This window comes from Silene latifolia, chromosome 4 (genome assembly GCF_048544455.1).
Source record: "Silene latifolia isolate original U9 population chromosome 4, ASM4854445v1, whole genome shotgun sequence".
Lineage (NCBI taxonomy): Eukaryota > Viridiplantae > Streptophyta > Magnoliopsida > Caryophyllales > Caryophyllaceae > Silene > Silene latifolia.
In genome coordinates, this window is record NC_133529.1 from 75143099 (window position 1) to 75148952 (window position 5854).

The window sequence follows — 5854 nt, forward strand, 5'->3', positions numbered from 1 at the left end:
CAAAATATACAAGTTACCAACAAAACACAACTGCCACCAAAAGTTTCTTCTGAAGTTTTTGAAAATTCCGAACAATAACATACCTATTAATGATGCAAGCTAACGAGAAACAACAATGACCATCCACAATGAGATGACAGAAAAAGAGTCAACAGCATAACATAAGGCCAAACCCTATCCGCAGCAAAGCTAAAGTTAAAGGGTGATATCCTACTTGTGATCATCTATCACCTCACTATTTCAGCTCACAGATGAAAACTTCCATTCAAAAAAGCTTTATTTACAGTACAATTCCACCATATCCTAGAGTACAAATCTCCTTTTCAATAGCTACATGCAGAAATAAATCTCAAAACAACCAAATACTCCCTCCGTCTCAATCATTTGCTCACCTTTTCTATTCTCTTCTCTTCTCTTCTCTGTGAGAAGTATTTTAATCAAAGGTAAACAAATAATTGAGACGAATGGGAGTAATTAGGCCTTAAAAGTATGTTATATAGGATGGACCTGGTTTTCAATTTGTCCTTGGCATCCGTCGTAGCTTCTCCACTCAGTAATCCTGACTTTCCCTTCTCTCTTATTCTCCTTCTTTAGCTTCCTTCCAACACTTCCACCTTTTCCCTTTAATCTTGCTTAGCGACACTAATTTTCCTATCTCACATCTCCACCTTTTAGCTTGAAGAATAAAGGGTCACCGATATGGCGGTGTCCGACTCGTTTGTAGAACAAGATAGAATGCGAATATGGTAGATGATTGAGGTTTTTTGACGAAAAGTAATGTAATGAGTCAAATGTGGAAAATGCTAAAACGTAGAGAATGCCGCCCTCTTTTTCCTATCTCACATCTCAACCAATATAAAAGTTTTTTGACGAAAAGTAGTATAGTGAGTAAAATATGTATTGTGAAAATCAATTATGTCATTTTTGAGCTCGGTTATTGTAATTTGCTACTTTTTTTAATTATAACTCGTCAATTAATTTTGTTACACCATGAATAAATTAAGCATCCTATGCCTCTTTAGTGTGATGGATATACAATGGCGTATGACCAGTTAGCTGAAAAATCACTTATTCAGGATTCCATAGTTGGAAACTTAAACAGCTCATCGTCTCACCAAATCTCGCACAAACCAACCCCTCAAAAAATCCACAAATTTCTCAACACGCCACTCTTTCTGCCTCAAGAACTAAGCTAAAGAAGCCCTAAAACCCAAATGTAAAAGCATCCAGTAATCAGTCATTCAGTCTGCAGCATAAATCGGAAAAGGGACATGTAGATGATACCTACGTACGGAAAATGAGTAACTGTAGCTTATAATTATATCTTCGGCCCCCTCGACAATGGCAATCCTCGGCTATATGCATGTTTTGGCCTTTCACAGAAAAAATAAGCACATATCCAATCCAATTAGAATAAGGCCCATCTACATCGCAATCATAATTTCAAAAATAAGGGAACAATTGTAAAAGTCAAAAGCATAAAACCAACCTCAGGTCATTGCTGCCATGCATTGCCTAGCTCGTCGTGGGGCACGCCATAGTCCTAAAACCGCAACATATAAACAAAAAGGAAAATACTGAGAAAATAGAGAACATAGGTAATTAATCAACAACAAATTAAAAAACATATGAAATAGCTAAAACCTACATTTCTAAATCTCAAACAATTAAGAAAAAACATATTTTAAAAAAAAAACAAATAAAAAAACAAAAGAACAAACCTAAGTCTACATATCATCAAATCAAACCCTCCTTTTACTGATGCCTCAACCGTTATCCTAACGCACGAAACAAGATCACAACAACCCAATCAACACTCAACAATATATAAAACGCAATACAAGATCATAATTATATAGTACAATGAAAACCAAACAATAAACAAATACCTGTAAATAAAGACGATGTGAGGCTCGTTAGCATGTGACCAAAACCTGAACCAAAACCTGATGAACCCAAAACCAAAACCTGATGAACCCAAAACCAAAAAGAACTGGGAAAGTACAGATATAATAAAATACAAATAACCTTATAAAGGTGATAAACAACGACCATGTTCCCCGTAAAAGAAGAAGTGTAAGGGACTGGTGTCGGAGAAATAGAATTGTCGGAGAAATAGAGTGAAATAATTCAAAAAACTAAAAGGAGATGGAATAACCTGGTGATAATTATCACTCAAATGAACTAATTTGTCCCAATAGAAACTGAAATTATAGTTCTTACTACAAACTTCTTTGTACTTGCAAAATTAATCGGCAATCTCTGCACATTTGCTCCCTCTATCACCAACGAAAATCTGAAAAGGCACAAAAAAGAGTAGATTTGATTACTAACAATTTATCAAGTCTGAAAATGAAGAATAAATCGAAAAACTGGGGTATCACGTAGCTTACCGACAAAAATGAGAACCATATCATATGGCAGATTTGATTAACCTCTAACATCCTTGAGAACATCTCAACTCCCTCTCACCTGATACAAAACCAAATAGAAATAAGAGGCACAAGCAACAAGGATAGAAGTCATAGGACTGTCTTGTTAAATTATTTAGCTGTATTAAGATATGCAAATGAATGACATCCTATACACCAACTTACTACCTTAAACTCGTCAATTAACATTTCCCTTACACCAGCTTAATAAGTGAACTTCCGACTTAATATACAAACTCAAAGACATGTTGTATTAGTTTAACCTTAAACAGTCTTTAAATCTAATAATTAGGCAGCCAAATAAAGACATGGGGGCATCAACAACATGACATTCACAATCTTTAAAAAAAAAAATTATAAAGAGAAACCCCCAGTTATGAGCGTGATTCTGAAATTTTCATTAACAAATCGATCCACCCACATCAAAATAAACAAAACACAGTTCATAATCCCAACAAGTAATATCAGCCTTTCAATCGCTCGACAATATCAGCTTTTGTATCCCTCGACAATTCCAACCTTAAAGGACCTAAAGCGGAAACAATACCTTTATCATATCCTCTACATTAAGTAACAATAATAACAATCACTTGCAGTTGACATACCACCTGAAAGTTAAAACCATTAATGACCAGTTGCGACTTCCGAGAGGGAAAAATAATTAGGGTTAAGGAAATCTTATAGGGACATGAGTGGACTATAAGCATTCTTCAGAGTTCAGATAGCAAGCAAGGGTTAAAAAGGCCGACAGCCTCTTCGCAGATTTGACAAAATACTAATTTATATCATGTATTGGAATCTAAGGTGTATCATAATGCATACGTGCCATATACCTTTTCAAGATGCTGGTTTGGTTCATGTTGGCCACTTCGATGGACACCTTCAGTCCACGCTAATGTCCGCAATTCCAGCCTCAGGAAATAAACTTCGCATCGCTGCACCCGTCAACAAATACACAGAAACTGCAACCAGCAGGAATAGAGTAATAATAATGAAAACAATAAAGGACACAAGAAAGAGTTGTAAAGCAAAAGATTCAATAGGGAAAATGAACACAAAGTTAAGATACAGCGAGAAATTTAATTGAATAACAAATAATATTCGATGCCAAATAATTTGAGCAGAACAAAAATAATAAAGCCGCAATATACAAAGAATAGAAGCCCGAAAACCTATTCGAAACCGAAACCACGGCACCTGCGTTCCATGCACGCACCTGTATGAAAGCAAGGTAAAAACTGAATAATCTATTAAAAAACTGATGTAGGGAAAAACAGCAAATACAGATATTTCATAGCGGAAAATAAAGAAATCAAACTGAATAAACTATTAAAAAAATAAAATTAAAAACCGATGGAAGAACTCTAAAAGTAACACAAATAAGGTAACCCATGGAAGAACTCTAAAAGGAAAGAAGAAACAAAGCAACTTAAATTACAAACCCAAAAAACCACCTCGACCAAAACAGTTGAAAGCAGACCAGTGAGACAGAGTCAAAGAAACCATAAGATTCATGATAGAATACAGTACCTTCTAGCTCGCGCTCTCTAAAGCGTAGGGATTAGATGTAAACGATGTCGAGGTAGTCTTGACCACGGCAAAGTAAAGCAGACTAAAGGATCAAATACACCAAAGACCCTGACGTACAACAGAATGTGATCGGATGCCCCACATAACAATAGGCGGCGAGAACCTGGACACCATGAGCACCTGAACACACAAGGGCAGCTGTAAGTTTTATTTTCAAGGAAAAAAATTCAAAAGTAATAAGAAAGCAAGTTTAAAGATCGCATACATCAACGTCCCTACACAGCCAGTTAGGGATACGCACACACCATAGGTCCATAGCCACTAAAAGTCATTGGTACACCACGTAAACCTATAGGACTCTAAACACAACTACAATACAATCATAAACAGAACTATTGGCATTCAAGCACACCCAAATCAACACCCGTACATTTCCAGAGCCAATCCGTAAACAACACGTAATTCATAGACACTCAACCCATGATATAGCTAAACTAAGGGGACACTAAACCTCAAGTGCTAAATCGTGACAGGACGGTATAATACAAGCGAGAGTTTTGGGTTATCTGAACTCTAGACCGACCTAAATAACCGCTAACAACGGATTAGTTGCCTCTAATTCTAATAACACGCATCGATGTTTGCAAACTACCTTGAATAAGCCCTGTTGGTGCTGGCATCGTCATCTGTTATGAGAAAAAGTCTGAGAAACCAACAGTACAGCTCACGGAAACCGATTAAAGCTGACCTAATATGTAGACAGTAACAATCACAGTAATGCCCCATAGTCATAGAAAGTCAAGAAGAATATGAAAGCTTCATTTTAAAGACGCCAATAACCATAAGACTCATGATAGAATACAGTACTTTCCAGCGCGCGCTCTGCTTAAAACATAGGGATTAGATGTAAACGACGTCGAGGAAGTCTTGACTACGACAAAGTAAAGCAGACTAAAGGATCGAATACACCAAAGACACCCCAAAGATGACAACAGATCGGTCGGATGTCCCACATATCAATAGGGGGCGAGTATCTGGACACCATGAGCACCTGAACACACGAACACACAAGGACAGCTGTAAGTTTGTTTTCCAGTAAAAGAATTCAAAAGTAAAAAGGAAGCGGTTAAAAGATCGCATACATAAACGGCCCTACACAACCCGTTAGTAATACGCACACACCATAGGTCCATAGCCACCAAAGCCTTGACACCGCTAGTTCCTGTGCATACAATAATAGATCAGGATGACCCATTAATACCAGCCTAAGATAAAAAGACAAATGCGCCTAGATGCAATGTATATGAGCAGAACAGGCAGACACGAGGCCTAGGCTCTAAAGCAACCAGGTACAATAAAAATTCTCCTAGTGATGAACATCTCTAAAATCTGTTTGGCCCGGTGGCATAGGAAAATTTCAGGCCGGCCCAATGGTCATCCCAAAAAGAACCATCACAACAAGTATTGATCGCACATGGGTACAGAGCCGGAATTTGACTCTTAACCGATAGTTTTGCTAGCGGCAACAATAAGAACAACTCAAGTAATACCAACAAATGCTTCCGTTAACAAAAACGACAATAATAACACCACCACTAATAATAACGATACAAATAGTGATATTAATCACATTAATTACAACAATAATAATCCTAAAAATAATCGAAAACAAACACAATAATAGTACCAGCACTATTCGCACCCAAAATAACCACGACAATGATATCAACAAAGGACGCCACCGGCGTCGCCTGTAGTACAGCAACAAAACCCCAAATCCAAGATCGTAACTAACAATTCCCAATCTATAGTAAAAATTACGGATCCAGAGCTCAAAGAGCACTTCCACCGACTTGTTAACCACCTAACAATCAGTTATTAAAATGACAGAG

At 37.1% G+C, this 5854-nt stretch overlaps 1 long non-coding RNA gene across 1 annotated transcript; it reads right to left on the minus strand.

Annotated features, from left to right (window-relative positions):
- Positions 1–1720: 1720 nt before the first annotated feature.
- Positions 1721–3363, minus strand: LOC141652302 (uncharacterized). Its single transcript, XR_012547120.1, has 5 exons — positions 3266–3363; positions 2394–2472; positions 2159–2296; positions 1890–1946; positions 1721–1778 (listed from the first exon to the last, which is right to left on the minus strand). It is a non-coding gene; the product is annotated as an uncharacterized LOC141652302 (long non-coding RNA).
- Between the last annotated feature and the right edge of the window lie 2491 nt (positions 3364–5854).